The following is a 22,273-nucleotide window of genomic DNA, read 5'->3' as shown; positions in this document are numbered from 1 at the left end:
TGGAGGGAAAGTGTGGAAAATAAACAAGCCAGTCCCAGCTTGACCTCCCCAAGTAAACAGTCTAGGGAAGAAAACTTCAGAGCCCAGCTTGGGAGTTCGGCATTTGGGTTCCAGCTCTCTCTCCGGCTGGCCCTCTCATCTTTAGTCGGCCACCCTGAAGAAGGGCAAGTCCTTCTTTCTCCGTTCTTGTGAGTCAGACTTCAGCCTCTTCACTTGGAAATTAGGCTGCCCGGGCCAGTATGCTCAAGGCAGAAGACAAGGGGTGGAAATAGACAATGGGGACCACTAGCCTTGTTGGTGGTCTGGGTAAGTTACTAGGAGCTGCCCCTTCCCGAGACAGACAGCTTGTTTTATGTTTTTGTTTGTGAGTTTGGCTTTGAAAGATTTGGGGAAAAGTTTAGTTTCCTCTTGTTTTTTGTTTTTTTTTTTAAAGTTCGGGTTTTGTGGAATCTAAAGAAGGATCCTATCTGACCACACAGGCAAACATTTCAATGTTTCATAAATGCTTGAGATTGGATGGGTGGAGAAATTAGATCTGAGTCTTCTTCAGTTAGGTCTTGCTAATGGCCTGGGTGGGGAGTCCTAGGAACATAGATCTCAATCTGGAAGAAGCCCCAGAGGCCATCTAGCCCAGTTCTTTCATCTTACATATGAGAAAGCCAATGACTGGGAGAGTTAAATGGCTTGCCCAAGATCACAGAGAACTTAGAGCTGGAGGCATTTATGAATGCAGGATCTCTGACACCAGAGCCAGTGAGTGCCCTTTCTGCTGTTCTCAGGCTCCCTTAGGGAGCCTATCTCAAATTCAGAGGGCTGCAGACTTCTTTCTTCAGGATTCCCATCTCTCTGGAGCTGTTGTTGGACTCCTCTTCATGGAGCCCAGGAGCCATGAGGACAACAGAGAATATGACCCATTTATTGGCCTTTAAACTTTTCTCTGGGTCTCTAGCAAAATGATATAATAGGGTAATAACTGGGACATCAATTGTGGTAAAGACTTACACTCTCCCATATCCCAACTTTATGCAATTGGCTTAAAATCCTGGACCTTCCAAAAACTCCCTGTGGGATGAGAGCTTTCTCTTCCCAAGGAAAAGGAAAGGAATTTGGCTCATAGACCCCTAAGGGACCCACTAAGTCCTGCTAAACCCAGCTCAACATTCCCAGTGTGGATTGGGGTAACCAAAGCAGCTCACATTGGAGGGGCAACCTCAGGGATGGCTGAAGACTTGTCTAATTAGACTGCTAGGCTGCTGCGAATATCAGGTACATCCTGGACCCTCAGAGGCATGGGGAGAAGAGCATGGGGATCAGGAGAATGCACCACACATTCACCTCACCAGTAAACACACATGTGCAGATGGGCACTCACACATCCTGGAAGACACTAGTACACAGGCACTCACAGACCTGCAAATCCAACTGTGATATTCTCTAAACTCAAACGTGCCCCCAGACTACTCAGTCCACAAGAATGAGAATAGAGAGTATATCGGCACAGATATATTTGGGTCAAGCTGGATTAGATGGAACACTGGCTCTGAAAGGAGCTGGAGGTCTGGGATTCAAATACTGTCTTTGATGTTTAATATTTGGGTGACTTTGGGTAAATCACTCTATCTTGCTGAAACTTAGTTTCCTCATTTGCAAAATGGGAGGTGAAGTGGGGATGGATTGGAGGACTTCTTCCATCCCTCCCAGGTCTGGATCTAGAATCTTGTGAATTGTTAGCAATGTATGTGATCAATTAAGGTAGTATTTTTAAAGCTCTCAGATGTATACCATTAGATGTATATAACTATTCAGAATTTGTAGGATCATAGATTCAAAGCTGGGAGGGGCTTTAGATACTATTTAGTCCACCCCTTTCTATCCCTTCCCCCATTTTATTTAAAGTCTTAATATAAAGAAATTAAGTCTCAGGAATATTTTCCCCCCAAAATTATGATATTTAAACACAGCTTGGGCAATGTCAGGAAAAGGATTATTTTCAAATAGAAAGAAAAAAAATTTTAAATTAAATTAAATTAATGCAGAGAGAGGCAGAGGTAGGATAGGGTAGAGTCATTCCATGGCCTGAATCAGATTGAAATGAAATTGGGAAATTTTAAACAAAATAAATAGAGCTACAATGTCATATTTTAAAAATAAGTCAATATGTGGCCTATCAAAATCCTTATTTATGGTGTTAGTGGGTCCCTTTTCTGTTTGAGCTCACTGTTAGAGCAAATAGAATGACTCAGTCACCTGGGCTCTAGATCAGTCTCACTGGTTTTGTGTGACCCTGGGCAAGGAACAACCACTCAGTTCTCTCAGAAATTTTTGTTAGCTTATAATTGCAATGCAGGTATCAACTTGCATTGATAGAGGTGGTTTTCCTGTACCAATGAATCACAAGTTAGTTCTAAATATATTTGCCATTGTTTAGTTATTTTTCAGTTATGTTCAGGTCTTTATGATCTCTTTTGGGGTTTTCTTGGTAAAGATACTAAAGTGGTTTGCCATTTCCTTCTCCAGCTCATTTTAAAGATGAGGAAACTGAGCAAACAGGGTCACATAGCTAGTAAATGTCTAGATTTGAATTTAAATTTTCCTGACTCCAGGTTCAGAGCTCTATCCATTGCACACCTTGCCGTCCTTACTGTATATACTGTGTATATAACGCATATGATAATGTTTAAATTAAATAAGCAAGGTATATTAATAGCAAAGTTTTCCAGAGGTGTGTGCACTAGGGGAAACAGCCTGAGAAGTCTCATTTACAAATGAGGAAACTAAAGCACTGAGTTGTGAATTGACTTGCCCAAGATTACATCCTTCTTAAGTGTCTGAGCCAGGATCCAAGTTTCCCTCAACTCCAAATCCAGTGCATTAATCTGCTGTCTGGCGTTTGCCGTGGGTTGGTCCATTCTTGTCTTCCACATTGGTGTTCACACATGTACACACACCTGCCCACACTTGCCTGCTTCACACACAACTGAGCTTCATAGAGCTGTTTTTCCTAACCCCTCTTGTTTTCATTCCTTCCTGTCTCATAGTTTGCAAGGCTCTGAAATGTGCAAACATGTCCAGTGCGCAAAGCCAGTTTGAGCTCAGGAAATATGTTAGAGACAAACGAAGGACTTTTTCTTGCTTGGGTGATTTTGCCAGGAATTTCATAACTCAGAAAATAGCAGCCCTGGCTTTGTAGGGTAAGGGACAACTTGGGAGGGCAAAGGCGTGTCTGTGTGTGTGTGTGTGTGTGTGTGTGTGTGTGTGTGTGTGTGTGTGTGTGTGATGAAAGAGATAGGCTCAGTCCTAAAGGAGTAAATGGTAGATGTGGAAGGGATGTAAGATTAGAAATTATGCATCAGGGACTAGAAGCTATCTTCTAGTTTTTGAGAAAAAAAAATGTCAGTCACCACAATGATCAGTAACCACAAATGTCAGTTGACCTGTACAATTGATATCCACCTCTTCCTTGGCTATTTGTAGAGATGTTACTCCTTTCCACGTACACCCCTATCTCTCTCTGTGTGTCTCTGTCTCTGTCTCTGTCTCTCTCTGTCTCTCTGTTTCTCTCTCTCTGTCTGTCTCTGTCTGTCTCTGTCTCTGTCTCTCTCTCTCTCTCTCTCTCTCTCTCTCTCTCTCTCTCTCTCTCTCTCTCTCTCTCTCTCTCTCTCTTCCTCTGTGTCCCTGTCTCTGTATCTCTGTATCTGTCTGTTTCTCCCTGTGTGTCTGTGTGTGTCTCTCTGTCTCTGTGTCTCTCTCTGAGAGGGAGACCAGAAGGAGGGACTCAGATTTTTAAGAATTCTTTTCTGTGGTTGAGAGGATACAGAAAGATTAGTAGCCTCTGAGAAGATATGTGTCTAAAGTGTCTAAGATAGCAAGGAAACCTCTCTTATTTGTGGCTGAAGATCTGGAGATCAGAGGACTGGTTGTGACTGGGACTGGGTAACCACTGAGGATAGGAAATGTTTCCAAATCAGAGCACTGCAAGAAGGAAGCTTGTGAAACTTAGCTTTTCCCGAGTGTGATTCAGGTGCCACTTTGGGTGACCCTGCTCACAATGCCTGAATCATTTTTCTAGTTGTGTAGCTGAATCTTGTGCAAGACCTTCAGTCTGTCTCAGGAAATGGATTTAATTTACAAGAGGAGTGGCTTAAGTCTGCTGTATGGGCATGTGGGAGGGGTGAGGGGAGAAAAGTTCCTTTTAATTTAGATAAAAAGGCTTTATAAAGGAGGGAATAGTGCTGGCTCTGGAATCAGAGAACCTGGGTTCAAATTCTTCCTCTTATATTGGCCATGGACAACTTAATTTCTTTGAACATTTACTTAGAAAGATTTAATCCAGATTTTTTATTTCGCCAATGTGTGTATGGAAACTTCTTTCACAAATGCAGGTGAGTAAGGGTGGGCACTTTATCATTTTAGAGAGCTTCATGTTTCACAGAGTGTTTAGGTTTCACCCATCACACACCCCACTCGCACATAAGTCTTCCTAAGTCCAAAGCCTATGCTCTATACCCCAAGCTAGGCTAGATCTTTAAGCCTTTAGTAACTGAAGATTCAATAGATTTAGGGATGGGAAGGTGCCCCAAAGAGTCTATGGGTGATATTTCTCTCCTCTTTTCCTTGGGAGAGAAGCAAAAGCAATAGCTGATAGGGTCCATTCCCTTGCCTTGGATCTTGTTTGCTTGTTACTGTCTGGTGCCATTTATGGCTGCAAATCAATTAAGAAATCTTAGGTGGGGAGATTTAACTGATACAGACTTTGTCCATGCATCCTTAGCTTATTTATCCTTAGGGGATCTCTGATAACAATGTAAAATTTCCCTGAAATATTAGCTCTGGACCCCATTCAGACTGGGGGTTCTCAAACTGTATGAGGGCTTCTCATGTACTTAAAAATTAAGGCATCCAGAATATTGATGACCCAATTAACAGAGTTAGAAGGGATTTTAAAGGCAATCTAGTCAAAGACTCTCATTTTATAGATGGGGTTATAGAGACCCAAAGAGGTCTACTTCCCAAGCCCCATCTCTCTCTCTTTATTTTTCCTTTTGCCTCTTATGGAAGTCAAGGTCATACGGGTAGTAAGTGATACAGGCACCCAGGCTATTTCCACCATGTTGCCACAATGCCCACTGGATCAGCCTTTGCTCTAGGGGTCTTGTAGCTTGACTTGACTCTGAGTTGTTCAAACAGGAAACCTTCACTACTCATGTTCTTTTAGAAATTTTGAAGGGAATTCTTTTTCTGTACTATGGAAAGAAAGTCTACATAAAATAATTTACCATTCTTCATTTTCAAAGATGATATTCCACCACCATCTGTCAAGCAAGTGTTATCTCAGCTTCAGAGTGCATATATAGAAATGGTGGTGCATTTTCCTGAGCTATCCATATTCTTGGCTAGTTCCTCCTTTCCATGGTAGTTGTGGTCCTGAAACATCACTGTACTGAATGCATGCATTCACAGGACTGGAAACAAGACTCATGTATGTTCCACACTTGCATCTGCTTTTTAGTGTGTCACAAATTAGAGGTGAAAGTCATTTCAGAGGCCATCTAATTCCTCTTCTGACTTTTGAATAAGATTTTCCTAGTCTCATTTGAGTAGTTAAGTAGAAGAAGTAGAATTAGCCTTAGTGCTAGAAAAATGGACTTGTAATCCTGCCCTCAGACACTTCCTGTGTGGCTATGGGCAAGTAAGTCACTTAGCCTCTAGATCTCAGCTTCCTGTTTAAAATAAGAAAAATAGAGATTTTAGATTTGATGGCCTTTAGAGTATCTTCTAATTCTAAATATCTGATCCTCAGACCAATGGTTTTTTGAGGATCTTCCAGTTCTAAATATTTGATCCTCAGATCAGTGTTTTTTTGATGATACTCCCCCACACACACACACACACCTTGAATTGGATTTGAGCAAAACAGCAATAGAACAAAGCCACAAAAGGGAGAGATGGAGACAAATACTTTAAGGTTAAAGCTGAGGTAGCTGTCACTGTATCCTTCAGGGATAAAGTGATCTCATTCAATTCCCCCTTTCTTCCATTCTCTCTGACAAACTTTGTGGCAGTAGGAACTTCTCAGGTAGTGAGGTGACTTCTGCTCCCCGCTCTCCTGGCTGTTAAACCATGGAAGGAGCTATCCCAGGGGCTTCTTTTTGCTCCTTCCAAGTGTTCTTGCTCCTTTCCCAGGGCATTCTTTGTTTCCCATACTTCTTTTTTGCAGCTGTCATCCGTGGCAGGTGATATCCATCTTGCATGCCTTTTGTACTAATGCGTTCCCTGCCCTGTTCTCAAAGAACTGAGGCGTGGAACTTTCAGGAAGGGAAGTAGGAGGGGAGAAGGGGGGGGGGCTAGATATCCATGATGGGGCTCTTCTTACAAAGAGGCTCTGGAAACCTTCCAGGCTCTGAGAGGAGCAGGGATGGGAGCGAAACGGTACATTGGCCCATAGACCATTTTCAATGTTCTGCAGCATTTCTTTCAGGGGCAGAGAAAGCAGGAGAAATCCGAGCCTATATTGGGATTTGAGTTGGCCATGGAAGTCAGTCAGTGCAGGCCGCTGGCCAGCTTGGGATTTCAAGTCTATTAAAAAAAAAGCGATTGTTTGAGAGGTGCACAGCTGTAGGCTGCAGGCAGCAGCATATTATTAATGATGCCTTGCCTACCAGAAATGCTTGAATGGATATCATTGAGGAGCTTTGGGATCACAAAGGGAGGTGGAACGGGTCATGTAATAAGAAAGGGGGGAAACAGAGGAAAAGCCATAGGGTTGGACTTCATGAACTCATAGAATGTAAAAAGGTCCAGACAGTCTTAACTTCCAGTACATAAATGTCTCATTTTAATATTTTGGTTAACTGTATTTCAATATAACTGGTTTCCTTTGTAGTTCTTTGTATTTTATTTTATGCATTTTAAAACATGATTCTGGGAAGGGTTCAATTGGCTTTACCAGGGGGGTTCATGGCACAAAAATGTTAAGAAGTCTTGACCCAAGAATATATAACTTATAGAGGAGAGGATTCAGTCATTTTCACTCACAGCCAAGTCTTTATGACTCCATTTGGGGTTTTCTTGGCAATGATACTGGGGTGGTTGGCCATTTTCTTCTCTAGCACATTTTTACAGATGAGAAAGCTGAGGCAAACAAGGTTAAGTGACTTGTGAGGATCACACAGTTCATAAGTTTCTGAGGCCTGACTTGAACTAAAATCTTCCTAACCAGGTCTAGCACTGTATTGGTGGATGGTGTGCTTTGACCCTTCCTCTCTGAAACAAATCCTGGAGTATATTGTCTACATGTATTCCACTGATATAGCCATTTTACAGGTGTAGAAACTGAGGCAGACATTGGAGGTATGGCTTAATTAGAAATAGCCCCAGGGTTTTCTGGCAGCAGCAGCAGGTTACATAAGATTATATTGCATGCTCAGCATGAGTCTCCCTGGGGGAAGAGAAGAATTAACATTTCATGACCCATTAAGCCAAAATTGGTAAGAAAAGAAACAAAGCCATACTTTTGAAATCCTGTTCTGAGCTGAAAAGTTAACTCAGAGATGCACCAATTACAGAAGGGGTGGTGACTAAGACCCTGAGTTCAGCCCACTGCTAGCCCAGGGCTTATATACTTCTTATAGACTCCAGGGAGATGTTGCCAGACTTGGCAACTTGGATGAAAACCAGGGCCCAGGGAGGAAAGAAGCATAAGCTAGTAGTTAATTGTTGTTTGTCCTTCATTCTTGAATATGATCATGACATCAGGGAGCTGATGCCATTTTATGCAAGTGGGTTGGAGTGAAGTGAGAGAGGGCTGAAAAAGGAATGCTAGCCTGAAAGAGCGCAGAGGATCATGGGGTTTTGAGCAAGAATGGACTTCAGAGATCATGTTAAGGAAGCTGAAGCCGAGTAGTTAAGGGTTTTGTCCAAGGTTGCCCAGCCAGTACTTTGCAGGGCTGAGGTGAATCTGAACTGTTTCATTTTAATGCAGCAACCTGGTGGAACTTAAAAGTAAAAATGATGAGAAGGATGGAAGAGTGTGGACAGATGTCCAAAGAACCCCATCACTTTATCAAGACTATGTCTGTGACTCTGGCTGAGGCTCAGCCTCTGTGCCTCAGTTTCCACATTTGTGAAATGAGGATAATAACATCTTTCTGTTAAGACCAGAGGGATCATAGGATCACAGATTCAGAGGCTGAAAGCATCTTAAAGGTCAAAATCAAGATGGTTGTTTTATAGACGAGGGTTCTGAAGACCAGGGAAGTAAGTGTATAGCCCACGATCCCACAATAATAAGAAGTAGATCTAGGATCTGATCTTGGGACTTCTGTCTGCAGTGATGGTGTTCTTTTTAAAGCACTTTCTTTGGTTGTTGTTGTTCAGTCGTGTCCAATTCTTCCTGACCCTATGGACCATATTGTCTGTGGAATTTTCTCAGTAAAGATATTGGAATGGTTTGCCATTTCCTTTAACAGAAATTAAATTACTTGCCCGGAGCCATGACGTTAGTTAAGTGTTGGAGGCAACATTTATAGCCAGGGCTTCCAGATTCTTTCCTGATTCTATCTAGCTGCTTCTCTAAAGCACTTTGCAAGCCTCAAAGACTCTACCAGGGCCAACTGTTTCCTAATCATTATCTTTGCTACCCTGAGGGATGTGTCCATGAGAAATGGTGATCTAAATGCTTCCTTCTGCCCTCCGTTATGACTCACTCAGATTCATGGTATTTCTCTTGTAATTGCCACCCATGCTACCTTACATAATAATGATGGTACCAACTTCAGGAAGGATTTGTGATTTTTTTTTAGCCTGGAGCAATCCTTCTACTGTTTCCAGTCAACAACCCTTCTATGAATTGGTAGACGAGTCCTCAGGAATTGCATAAGACACATAAGTGCACAGAAATGCCACAGAGCTAGGAAGTGTCAGAGATGGGATTTGAATTCATCACTCTCTGACTCCAACCCTAACACTAGCCATGATTCTCACACTATTGCCCTACGTGCTGTATAGACTTCTGTGTTTGAAAATCCAGAATTAAAGTTGAGGCTAACAGGAGTAAAACTTTAGTATGAGAATGGAAGTTACAAAAACTTACTTGGAGAAGAGCACCAGCCCTAAGTCAGGAGGGATCTGAGTTCAGATCTGGTCTCACACACGTAATACTTCCTGGCTGTGTGACCCTGGGCAAGTCACTTAACCCTAATTGCCTCAGGAAAAAAATAAACCTTACTTTGAGGCTAATTTTCACCTGTTGAAAGGCAAGTCTTTCTGCCTCCAATCCCATAATGAATATGACCCACTTAGCTATTGTTTTTGTCTTATTAATGATGACACACAATTGTATCAATAATTGTTTCAATGTGTCAACAGTTGTGTCAATATATATTATATAGTATTTTTCTGATACAGTAGCTTTCTGATAACAATGAACTTTATAAATATTATCTCATTCAATCCTTGAAATAATATAATGAAGTCAAGTTAGAGGGCATTTTTAAGTCCCTACTATGTGTCAGCCACTATGCCAAGCATTGAGAACTCAAAGAAAGACCAAAAAAACCCAAACAAACAACAGTTCCTGCTCTCAAGGAGTTTGCAATTAATGCAAGTATCACTCTCTCCATTTTACAGGTAAGAACGCTGAGGTTCAGTAGGAATAAGTGATTTTCATATATATCCAAGTGAATCTGGGACTCAAAACCACAGGAACTGCTCCCCTTTGTGGGAAAGCAGCAGTGGTTACCACTCTTGCCCTTACTAGGGGTTACGCAGCCACATGCCTGCACAGGTCTGGAGCTTCCACGTGTAACATTCTCCTGATGTTTGGGTTGGGATGGTGTAGTTTGGCTTGGCTTGGATTCCATGATGAGATTTCCCAGCTCACCTCTCTGTCTCCTTTTCTAAAGGGCCAAGGGTGGAAGGAGATGGGAAAGCAGACAAGGTGAGCTCCTCCCCATCCGTGCACATGCAGCCAGGTGGCTCTGATCCTGGTCTCGAGGCTGGAGAGGAAGCATGTTGGAGCCGTCTGTCTGGGCTTAGGAGACCTGGCTCGAATCACATTTGTTCTATGATCACAGGCAAGGCAAAACTCTCCAAGCCTCAGTTTACCCATCTGTAAGATAAAGACAATTAGAAGAGTTGTTGAGGAGCAACAATGGAGGGATTACTCCAGGTTAGAGACCACAGATCTAGAGAGAGAGAGAGAGAGAGAGAGAGAGAGAGAGAGAGAGAGAGAGAGAGAGAGAGAGAGAGAGAGAGAGAGAAAGAGAGAGAGAGAGAGATTGAGACCCCACAGGTCTTTCCTGAAGTTGGTACAACTATTAATGAGATAACACTGGCTGCAAAAGCAAATATCATGAATCTGAGTGAGTCACAGTGTATGGCTCTTGTACATACAAGGTTGATGTAAGTACTTACTTTGCAAATCCATGTAAACAGTGAGGGTGATGATTGAGGTGGAAGCTTGTCTCCATCATTTTGTGATTGTGTCAAGATTATTTAATGTCCTGGACCTCAGAGGTTGGACTGGACAGCCCAGGATTCCTTCCCAATCTAGGCTCTATATTCTATACAATGACTTAGAGTCCTGGCTTCGTGTAAGTCCCTGTATTAAGTGCAAGAAATAGGAATCTCACCAGCCCTGAAGTCAGGAGGACCCGAGTTCAAAAATGACCTCAGACACCTAACACTTCCTAGCTGTATGACCCTGGGCAAGTCTCTTAACCCCAATTGCTTCAGGGGGAAAAAAAAGAATCTGAGAAGTTCAATGCCTTAGTGTTAGCCCATGAACAAATCTGTCCTTATTGTTCAATATTGTGTCTGAGCTTTGTGAATTCTTTTGAAATTTTCTTTTCAGAGATATTGGAAAGTTTGCCATTTCCTTCTCCAGTTCATTTTACAGAGGAGGAAACTGAGGCAAAAGTAGGCAACTTGCCCAGAGTCATACAACTGAGTAAATGTTCTGGGCCAGATTTGAAGTCAGAAAGATCAGCCTTCCTGGTTTCTAGCCCAGCACTCTCACTGTACCACCATGTTTCTCCCTCCCCCCTAGTACCCAGAATGCTTCTGAACTGTCCTCTTCCCTATTTCCAACAGTCATCATTTGCAAATCATTAACATTTTAATGTACATTTTATCTAGGCATAGCAATTGGGAATCTGAGTATTATGAAAATTCATTATTTTACTATCTATTGTTTGTGATGATCTGGGCCTCCCTGGTTGTCCAGGATGATAGCTGATAGAAATTTAGGCTTTGAGGAATGTGGAATCATAGACTTTGAACTGGAAGGGACCATCAAGGCTCATCTCTCATCTTAGAGATGAGAAGACTGAGGGGGAAAGAGATAAAGAATTGTTTGAGATCCTCCCCCTACCCTGATAGATAGTAGCAATTGTCACGGCTGGAGCCTTCCTATCTGATGACATTAAAATGGTTTATCTCTTTTTTCAGAGACAGTCCTAGAGGCAGCTTTCCCTCTTCATTTTCCTAGAAGGAAAGTCTCCCTCCAAGAATGCTCAGGACTCAGGAGAGCAGGGTAGCTAGAATCAGGTGCAGAGTGGGCAGAACAGTGGCCTGTGCCTACAAGCTGCTCTCCTTTCTTAGATCTGTGACATGTTGCAAAATGAGAGGGGGATCGTGGGATCAGAGATTCAGAAGTAGGAAAGGATCTTAGGGATAGATCATGTCTATCTCCCCACTCACTGTCACCCAGCTCACATCAGAAGCTGGGGCCCCTGGCTCCAAATCTCAGGGGTTTTTCCTTCATGTTTACTTTCCGGACTAAAAAAAAGGCCCTTGTTCTGCCTGGCACAGGGGCTCAAAAACAGGTAGTTTTTTTTATCTAATTCATCAATTCTTATGCATATCTTCATACTTGGAGAGCAACTCCCTTTCCACCCCATCTCAAGTCCTTTTCCAGGTAACCCTTTTCAATTTACTTTAAGAACTTTCAATAATCCAAAGATACCAGAGGCTGGTTAAATATCACAGGAGACCAAAAACTAGTTGATCTTTCAGCTTTTAAGTTCTGGTCTGTGATTAAGGTGAGATGACTTCTCTGAAGAAAATTCCTAGGAAGTCAACTCACTAAGACAGTGTCCAGTAGCTTGGGTCATAGCCTATACCCCACCTTAGAAAAAGTACAAAAAGGACAAGGTACTGATAGGTCTCTGGCGGGTAGGATGGGACCCTTTGCTCTTGGGAAGGGTATCTTTTAGTCAATGATTCTTGGAGGTGTGTGTCCAATATAAAGTAATAGGCCTGCTTATAGGTTCTGCAAGGAATATTTCCTGAAGATAGAAAGATCACTCTAAAAAAAGGATAGGACTGAGAAAATTCACTGTCTGTTGGTCTTTTCCTCTCTCATACATGAGAATCACATGACATTAGAAAATGAAGGAGTCCTTAAAAACCCCAGATGGGAGAACCCCCAAGGTAATGCAGCAAATAGCAGATCCAGGACTAATTGGGCAGGGAGTATGGTTTAAGGAAGAGTTTCCACTGGTAAAGTCTAAGTAAAGAATTTTTTTAAAATTATTTTTTATTATATATATATTTTATAATATTATCCCTTGTATTCATTTTTCCAAATTATCCCCCCCTCCCTCTACTCCCTCCCCCCAATGACAGGCAATCCCATACATTTTACATGTGTTACAATATAACCTAGATACAATATATGTGTGTGAATACCATTTTCTTGTTGCACATTAAGTATTAGATTCCAAAGGTATAAGTAACCTGGGTAGATAGACAGCAGTGCTAACAATTTACTTTCACTTCCCAGTGTTCCTTCTCTGGGTGTAGTTATTTCTGTCCATCATTGATCAACTGGAAGTGAGTTGGATCTTCTTTATGTTGAAGATTTCCACTTCCATCAGAATGTATCTTCATACAGCATTGAAGTGTACAGAGATCTTCTGGTTCTGCTCATTTCACTCAGCATCAGTTGATGTAAGTCTCTCCAGGCCTCTCTGTATTCCTCCTGCTGGTCATTTCTTACAGAGCAATAATATTCCATAACCTTCATATACCACAATTTACCCAACCATTCTCCAATTGATGGACATCCATTCAACTTCCAGTTTCTAGCTACAACAAAAAGGGCTGCCACAAACATTTTGGCACACACAGGTCCCTTTCCCCTCCTCAGTATTTCCTTGGGATATAAGACCAGTAGTAGTACTGCTGGGTCAAAGGGTATGCACAGTTTGATAACTTTTTGGGCATAGTTCCAAATTGCTCTCCAGAATGGTTGGATTCTTTCACAACTCCACCAACAATGCATCAGTGTCCCAGTTTTCCCACATCCCCTCCAACATTCATCATTATTTGTTCCTGTCATCTTAGCCAATCTGACAGGTGTGTAATGATACCTCAGAGTTGTCTTAATTTTCATTTCTCTGATCAGTAGTGATTTGGAACACTCTTTCATATGAGTGGATATAGTTTCAATTTCATCATCTGAGAATTGTCTGTTCATATCCTTTGACCATTTATCAATTGGAGAATGGTTTGGTTTCTTATAAATTAGGGTCAGTTCTCTATATATTTTGGAAATGAGAGCTTTGTCAGAACCTTTACTTTTAAAAATATTTTCCCAATTTGTTACTTCCCTTCTAATCTTATTTGCATTAATATTGTTTGTACAGAAACTTTTTAGTTTGATGTAATCAAAACCTTCTATTTTGTGATCAATAATGATCTCTAGTTCTCCTCTGGTCATAAATTCCTTCCTCCTCCACAGGTCTGAGAGGTAGACTATTCCCTGTTCCTCTAATCTATTTATGATCTCATTCTTTATGCCTAAATCATGGACCCATTTTGATCTTATCTTGGTATATGATGTTAAGTGTGGATCCATATCTAATTTCTGCCATACTAATTTCCAGTTTTCCCAACAGTTTTTTTTTCCAAATAATGAATTTTTATCCCTAATGTTGGTATCTTTGGGTTTGTCAAAGATTAGATTGCTATAGATGTACCCTAGTAAAAAATATTTTTAAAAATTAAATTTTTTTAAGAAAAAATATTTTTCTTCTCTGTCTCTATCATGGAAAAAGAAAAAAAAACATGTAAAGATATTCATGGTCAAATAAACAAGTTCCTTCATTGGTCATGTCAAAAAATATATGTCTCATTCTGCAACTGAGTCATTTCTTTTGCAAGAGGTGAGGGACGAGCTCATCTGCCCTCAAGGCTGGTCATCCTGCTGATAAAGTTCTTAAATCTTTCACTGTAATTTTTATAGTATTATACATTTCTTTATCTTTGGGGAGAGTGTTCCAGAGCTGGTGCACCATTACCCCCTGAAGTTTCTCCCAAAGAGACTGTGGATGAGACCAGAAGATCTCATTTTGAACCTCAGCTCTACCATTTATTTTTTGGGGAACCTGAGTCTCCCTCTGTTGCCCAGATAGGATGTACAGATACCCTCTTTTGTAGGAGGGAATCTTTGTTCCCTTTATGAGGGAACCTTTGTAGGTAGCCTGGTGCCCACCCCTGCCTGCAGCTCAGAACTTCTGACCTCAGGTGATCCATTAGCCTGTCTTCTCAGCTGTAAGGGTATCTAGATGGCACAGTGGATAAAGGATTGGGTCTGAAGTCAGAAAGACTCGTTTTCCAGAGTTTAAATTCAGCCTCAAACACTTCTTAGGCCTTGGGCACATCATTTAATCCTGTCTGCCTCAGTTTCCTCATCTGTAAAATAAACTGGAGAAGGATCTTTGCCAAAAAACAAAAATCCTAAATGTGGTTATGAAGGTTTTGGACACGACTGAAAATGACTGAACCCTCCCCTCTATAAGAATTAGACTGAACAATAATGACTTCTTATCTGTAGCTGTGTGACCTTGGGCCAAGACACATACCTGTGGAACCTCAGTTTCTGTATCTGTCCATCAGATTAGGAGAATACAGCCTACCCTCTCTTCTTCATAGAACTGCTAAGATAATGAATTGAGAAAACATTTGTAAAGCAAAAATAAATACAAATGGCAGTTGTTATTATTATTTTTATTATGAAGAAAAGTTCATTGGTATTCACTGTTTCTCAAATTCAAATCAGAGTCACTTGGGGAAAAGAATTTTTAAAGTAAGGAAAAAAGTAGTGGAGGAATGGTACCTATTTATGCTACACTTTGCATTTCCCATTTTGCTCTTTTGGTGGGTGAGGGGGGGATGAAGAGGAGCAGGGCACAGAGTAACCAGCCAGCCCTGAGCGGAGATGGTAGTTCCATTGCTTCATGGTGGGTTTCATTAGCCAGACTTGGTTTTAGAGACCTGACTCAGCCTTCTTGTCCTTATTGGCCAGCTCCTTTCCAGCTTACTTACCAGCACGGTCCAAATCACTGACTCTTGACAGTGTCCTTTGAGAGCAGGGCCTGGTATTCCCACTTGCCATACCACACGTAGGCACATAGCTCCCTGCCCCCTCTCCTGACCTCCTCCCCATCAGACCAGCTCCCGGCTCGTGGTTAAAAGTTGCTCATTTAGGAGCCGGCCCTCAGCTGGGAGCAGCTTACCAGAGAAGGGGTGTATTAAATGGTACACAGAGACTCTCTGTTCCCATTAACAATGGCCCATTTATGACTTAATTCTACCCTATGGTCCCAGTGAGCTCTAAATGGACTTCTAGGAAAGGAGGAATGGCGTCCCCAGGCCTACCCCTCTCACACCTCAGGCGGCAGTGTTGCTGTGAGGATGGGGGTCTAGCTCCCCATGAAATCTTTAGAAAATTCCTGCTGTCTCCTTCACCTTGTGCCAGCTTTTCTTAATGCTTTTGACAGCAGCAAGGAACAGAAGTTGATCACTCCCAGAGAGCCCAGGGAAGGAGTGTTACCTCTCTACTACAGCGTGGCTTCTCAGGGGACATCTGGGTCTCAGATCTGCTTGGGTTTTGTTTATTTCCACCTCAGATTCTTCAATCAACTGTCAAACATCAATTGAATGCCTACTATACACAAATCACTATATTATGTGCAGGGATATGCAAAGGCCACTAAGGAAAAGACCAAGGAAAGCATCGATGAGATTGTAAGGTCCTTCATTTAGAGTGGAAACCCCTTAGTGTTCGAGAAATATCTTTCGCCTCTTTTTGTATCCAAAGCTTAGCAAGTACCTGGCTCAGAGTAAATACTTAACAAATATTTGATGGCTAGCACACTCTTTCAGCAGCTCAAAACAAATGAGCTTAGTAATTAGTTAAAACGGGAAACTACTTTCCTTCCCCATCATGGCCCCCTCTCAGGTGAGCTCAGGCCTGCTTAGGGTGGTGATTCCCCCAGTAATAATTCTTGTGGGGAAAACTAGATGACACAGCACCAGTTCTGGAGTCAGGAGGACCACCAGCCTTAGACACTTAACACTTCCTAGCAGTGTGATTGTAGGCAAGTCACTTAACCCCAATTGCTTCAGAAAAAAAAAAAAAGTTAATTCTTATGGAAGCTCTCCCTTTGGTGCTTTGTCTCTCCCCTAGATCTCCTTTCCACAATCTCCTGCTCAACTGCTGGTGAGATTTTACTTCAGTTGAAGGAATTCCCCATTAGTATTCGGTCCACCCTCAGCTCTTAAAGACTAGCAGAAGAGATAAGGTGAATACAAAAGTAAAACTAAAAGTACAGGTCAGTATGTTACCATATGATGAAGATTACACTCAGGAAGTACTAGAAGTTTGGAGGAAAGGGAGATGAGAAGGAAGGGCTTCAGAGGTGAGCAATGGAAATCTTCAGGAGGAAAAAAGACTTGGCTAGGGTTAATTAGATGGAAAGGAGGGAACTTTCAAAATAAAGAGGGGCATTGCAAGCACAGGTATCCGTGAGTGGATCAGCAAGCATTGATTAAGTGCCTGCTGTGTACCAGGCACTGGGGAAAAAAAGTTTTAGAGCTATTCAGAATTGGATTGATTGCCTCAGGAGGCAATGAGTTCTCCAAATCTAGAAGTCTTCAATTCAGATCAACAAGCATTTGTAAGCATGGTGCTGGTGCTGCAGAAAGCATGGAATTGACCAGATTTTATTGGTCTGAAATCCTTTGAAGGTGTGAACTCGGTACCAGACCACCGACTTAGCACCTAGTAATAATACTAAAAACCAGGGATTTCTAGAGGAGGGCTACAATGAGACTTAGAGCTTTCTATAGTGACTTGAACTAGAGGTGTCAAACTTAAATAAAAACCATCCCTACATACTATATGTTGACTTAGAAAACCATACATTTATATTATCCATGGTGTATTTTTATTTCTTTCATCAAAAATTTCCCAATTGCATTTTAATTTGGTTCAGGTGATTACACCACATAAGGCCTGCAGGTCTCCAAGCTGGACACCTCTGAGACTGCTGAGAGGTTAAGGGTCTTGCCCAAGATCAAGCAGCTAATATGTGTCAGAAGTGGGACTTGAAGCCAGGCCTTTCTGGCTCCAGGCTAGCTCTCTCAATACTCTCCCTCAGGGCTACACAAACTAAATGGAAACAGGTCCTGTCCTCATAGAACACACATTCTATTCACTCAAGCAAAGTCTGGATGACTCTTTGTCATGATGGTGCTACAAGGGATTTGCACCAAGTGTGGGTTAAACTGCCCTCCAAGGTCTCTTTCAGCTCCCTTTCAGGGAGGCAATTAAATTAATTCAACAAGCATTTATTAAATACCTACTATATATAAAGTATAATACTAGGCTTTGGGAAAGGCAAATAATTGGAATACAAAAAAGTATGCATTAATAAGCAAGTATATGTGACCTGAGGGGAGAATTAGGGCATTTTGGCAAACATATGGCCTTGGAGTTGCACTTTAAAAGCTTGCTAGGAATTCAATGGGGTTGCTAAGTAGTGCAGTAGATAGTACCAGGCTTGGAGTCAGGAAGATTCGTTTTCATAAATTCAAATCTGGCTTCAGACACTAACTAACTGTGTGACCCTCATCAAGTCACTTAACTTAAGTCACTTAAGTCTGCCTTAGTTTCCTCATCTGTAAAATGAGCTGGAAAAGGAAAAGGCAAGTCACTCTAATGTCTCTGCCAAGAACACCTCAAATGAGGTCATGAAGAGTCAGACACGACTGAAAAATGACTTGACAACAATAAGGGATTCAGTAGCAAAGCAGGGAGAGGAGACAGGCTAGGGACATTATGATCAAAAGCCTGGACATACAAGATGGGCTATGGGCTTGGCTGGAGTGTAGGCTAGAAGCAGAGAAGCCAAATGAGAAAGAATGGAAAGGTAGGGGAAGGAGTGAACTTCAGAGTCCTTGAATACAGGGCTAAGGAATTCTACCTTTTTTCACCAGACAATAGGATAACGGGGCCAGTTTGACTGAAAAGCTTTGTGTAAGGGAGTGGCAGAAAGGCAGATGGGCACTAGATTATAGTGAGCCTTGAATGCTCTTTCTCACAAAGGCAATGTTCCTAACATGGCTCCTTTTTGGAGTCTGGAAAAGCTGGTTTCAAATCTGGTCTCTGATGCAATCCGAGTAACCTAAGGCAAGCCTCTGCCAGCCTTATTTCCTTCATCTAGAAATGAGAGGAGTAGACAAACAGCCTCAAAGCTTTCTAGTAGCTCTAAATCCGCGTATGAGCCTAAGATTTAGTTTGTCAAAATTTATTTGAAGCATTTCCCCCTCACCCCTGGAAGAATTTGAGCTTGGGAACCCAGATAACCTTCTAAAGACCCAGATAACCAGCCAGGTTCCTTTTCTCTGTGAGAACACTGAGTCAGCTCAGGGGAGAACATTCCTACTGATTGTTATTTTGACAATTTTTAGTCTTGGAGAAGTAGGGAGGTGAAATGCTTTGAGAGCTGCTTTCAGAGACCCCCCTATGACAGATATTGGCTATGTGACCTTGGGCAAGTCACAACCTTTGGCTACGCTCTAAGTCACGGAGCTGATCTACATTGATGGAGCTCAATGTAGAACTGTTTTAATCAGTTCAACTAGACTTCCCAGAACAGATAAAATCATGTCTAGTGCTTATATTTTTGAAGCCATCCTTGGTTTCATTCACCATGGGCGACCTTTCTAAGTGAGTCACTTTGTAGACAAAATGAGCCTTCAGACTAGGTCCCTGAAGTTTCCCAAGCACTTACTCTCAATCTTCCCCCCAAGGCTTGGCTCTTTGGTGCCCTTCCTTGGTGCATGACATACTTTGCCCTCCCGGGCTCCATTCCGAGCTCTGTCAGTGATTAAACATCCTCTCCAGCAGCTGCAACATACGACCTGCTTAGCTTCAGTTGTGTCAGCTGGGATTTGTCTGATAAGTGGAGGATGAGAGCTGACTGAACCTATCTTCTGGGAGAATGTTGAAAAGGAGTGACCTTAACCTTCGGCCAGCTAGAGAAAGGTAGAAAAATCCCTCCAAGGTCACAAGCTAAAAACAACATTGCAAAAGGTGGAAATGAGAAATGGCCATAGATATGGCTGGGGGGGGGGGGAGAAGTAAGGCTTAGTCCTGAATTCCAATGAGTCACCTGGGGAAGGGGGCTGACGGGAGTGAGTGGGGGTAGTCGTACTAAGTGACTCAGGCAAAGGCAGCCATTGGGAGCTCTGGGCTGGGCTATTTGGTCAAAGGACAACATCAGGATGGTGAGGGGTTGGTAATAACCTGTTCACAATGTCATCATGAAATGATGTCGGGCGGGACAACATCAAGGGGAATTTTGCCTGTGCATTGATTCATGTTGTTTGCAAGGGAAAAAAAATTGAAACCTGAAAAAGTTTTATTATTATGGATAATTTTTCAACATTGACTCTTGCATAGTCTTGTGTTCCTCTCCTTCCCCTCACCTCCTCCCCTAGATGGGAAGCAATCCAATATATGTTATACATGTTTAAAAATATGGTGAAAAAGTTTTATTTTATTTTTTTTCAAAGTAAAAGTTGGCATTTATTCTTCATATGTTATAAACGGGGATGAAAATTTGACAGCATTACTTATGAATGCTAATGGGAAGATACACTTTTCATTTTTTCCACAATTTTAAATCAGCCTGTTGTTTACACTCAATAAAATAACATTTTGGTGAAAGAAGCACCTCTTTTCTTTCACATTGACCTGAATTATATGAATGTATGAAACTTTGCTAAAATTAGGATTTCCTAATTCACATCAGATTTGACGTCTATAAAATAAATGAAATATTTAAATTATCACAGTTCAGTAGGTTAACAAATTTTTTATACCCTATTTTATATCCTGGGCCAACTGAGTTTTTATCATTATAATTATATAGGAGTCCAGATCCAGTGAATAGAGTGAGTGTGGATGTACAAATCAGGTGGGATTTGTCTAAGCAATCTATCTATTGATCTGAGATCCAGAGATTATATACTCTTTAAATTAGTATTGCATTAACACCAGATGTCTCCGGTAAACAGCAGCACTATGTACATTCCAGGGTTAATGCATATAGCACACTTGGACATTTCAGTTTGACATTAACTTTAAACAGTTATTAGCAGTACTAATTCCAGAGTTGTAAGTGGCAATGACGAGTAGTAAAAATGTACTCATCATAACAGAGTTGAAAATAATATAGTTCCTGATGCCTTGTTACTATCATATGCATTCTTGGTGAAAAATTTTAGAAGGAAATGTATTTGGTCATTTGGCAGGGGACAGCAAGCCAGAAAGGGTATGGCTTTCACTCATCTAGGTTCTGGAAGATTTATATTATATAGGTTTAGACGAAGGCACCTTTATGCAGGCCCTCAAATATGCAATTAAGCAATTTTGCAGAGAGGGCAGCTTGATAACAAAATTGATTGAGGTGGATATTGGTAAGTATAGACATTGGAGAAAATTTGGGTCAAAACTCAAGTTTTGGTGGGCATAAGTGAAGGGACCTAAAACATGAATATTTGGGGTGGATTTGTGACTTGGAAGAATTTGAAACTCCTTGTAATCATCCCCCAGATTACTAGAAAATTACATGCGGCAACATTCTGGATTCAAACAATCCCTTGTCACATAAAGTTAGATTTAAACAGTATAATAATAAATTCCCTGAACAACATAATAAAGTATTTTCCAAATTTTCTTCTCTTGGGTTTATTGAAGCCCAACATTCTCATATAAGCAGACGCATAATTACAGAAGCAAAAAAGCTAGGTTACGGTATCAAAGGGAGATCAAAAAAACAGCCTGTATCATTATTCAACTTGTCAAAAGCCTGATATAATCGCTTTAAGGAAGAAGAGTGACAATATTGGTGACAAATTTCTCCCAACGTCTCATGATCAGAGAAATCAAATTGAATAAGTATCAGTGGCTGTCTAGTTAGAAGGCCTAGAATTGCACAGGGAAACATAACACAGGCATTGAAAGCAACAGCAAAGGATAATAATATACCCACAGATATCACAAATATCATTAGAATCTGTCCAAGTCAGTCAGTGTCAGCCACAACCGAGGTCATCGATAATTGACAGGGGAGGATTGGTGGATGCCTAAAGCTGATTTTTGCAGAGCCCTTGGAGGGTTTCAGTAAAATGACTTTTATCTGAAATATTCAAGTAATACATACCTCCAAAATCTCAGCCTCTGTGGTCATGGCTAAGCAAACGATAATAAGGGCAGCCTTGTTTCTGAACTGCTCCTCTTATTTTCTCCAAATTCTATACTGGTATTAAAGAGGAAATAAGACTGGGATTTGATGAGGGCACAGGATGGATTGGTCATAAGAATAAGTAATTATGGACACATACAAAGGAAGCATAAAAATATACTCTGCTTTAGAAACAAGATTGATCCTCTCCTCTCAACTCTCAGGGAATAGTAAGGACATGAAAGGGATGTGGGGCATAAGGCTCTCTTGGATGGGGGGCGGGAAGGACTGCCATGGGTCCACCTGTGCTGGTGTGTGGATAGAAGCCATCTTGCTACCCATATAGGCAAGGTGACCTTGACAGTTTGAGCATGTCATTATTAGTATGACTGACACGAGGTTACACAACGCACAGATTCAGTATGAATGCGACTCATATTAGACAAATGAAACTTAATCGTTGTCTGATCTTATTTTTTAGTAACAGGACCTAAGTTGTTGACATTTCTGTTAAGTACTTAATTAGCTCTAGTAAAGGGAGCCCCTGACAATCGTGTAGTCATGATATCACCTGCCAATATTTCTTCTCCATCGTTGGGACACCATTGGGTTTCCATTTTCCAACAAGTTGGGACACTTGATTATCAGTCAACAGGTTGGCTGTTCTCTCTTCTCCATCTCAAAAACTTTAACACCGGGTAGTTATCTCAGAGATGCTGAACAGGGCTCAGGAA

At 41.5% G+C, this 22,273-nt stretch overlaps 1 protein-coding gene and 1 long non-coding RNA gene across 10 annotated transcripts in view; one reads left to right on the top strand and one right to left on the bottom strand.

The window, feature by feature from the left end:
• CHST3 (carbohydrate sulfotransferase 3) overlaps positions 1 to 22,273 on the top strand; it is a 62,555-nt gene that overhangs the window by 6,269 nt on the left and 34,013 nt on the right. Inside the window, exon 1 of one of the 9 annotated variants that reach the window (XM_074296897.1) lies at positions 4,224 to 4,382. The exons of the other annotated variants lie outside the window; for them this stretch is intronic. The gene's annotated coding sequence lies outside the window, so the exon portion shown is untranslated. Of the gene's footprint in view, positions 1 to 4,223; positions 4,383 to 22,273 lie in introns of those variants that run through there. 9 annotated transcript variants of the gene reach the window in all.
• Positions 1,917 to 2,949, bottom strand: LOC141558953 (uncharacterized). Its single transcript, XR_012487187.1, has 2 exons — positions 2,557 to 2,949; positions 1,917 to 2,268 (listed from the first exon to the last, which is right to left on the bottom strand). It is a non-coding gene; the product is annotated as an uncharacterized LOC141558953 (long non-coding RNA).

Source organism: Sminthopsis crassicaudata, chromosome 2 (assembly GCF_048593235.1).
Source record: "Sminthopsis crassicaudata isolate SCR6 chromosome 2, ASM4859323v1, whole genome shotgun sequence".
NCBI lineage: Eukaryota > Metazoa > Chordata > Mammalia > Dasyuromorphia > Dasyuridae > Sminthopsis > Sminthopsis crassicaudata.
Note: the sequence above shows the minus strand (reverse complement) of the source record. Positions and strands in the feature narration are given on the sequence as shown.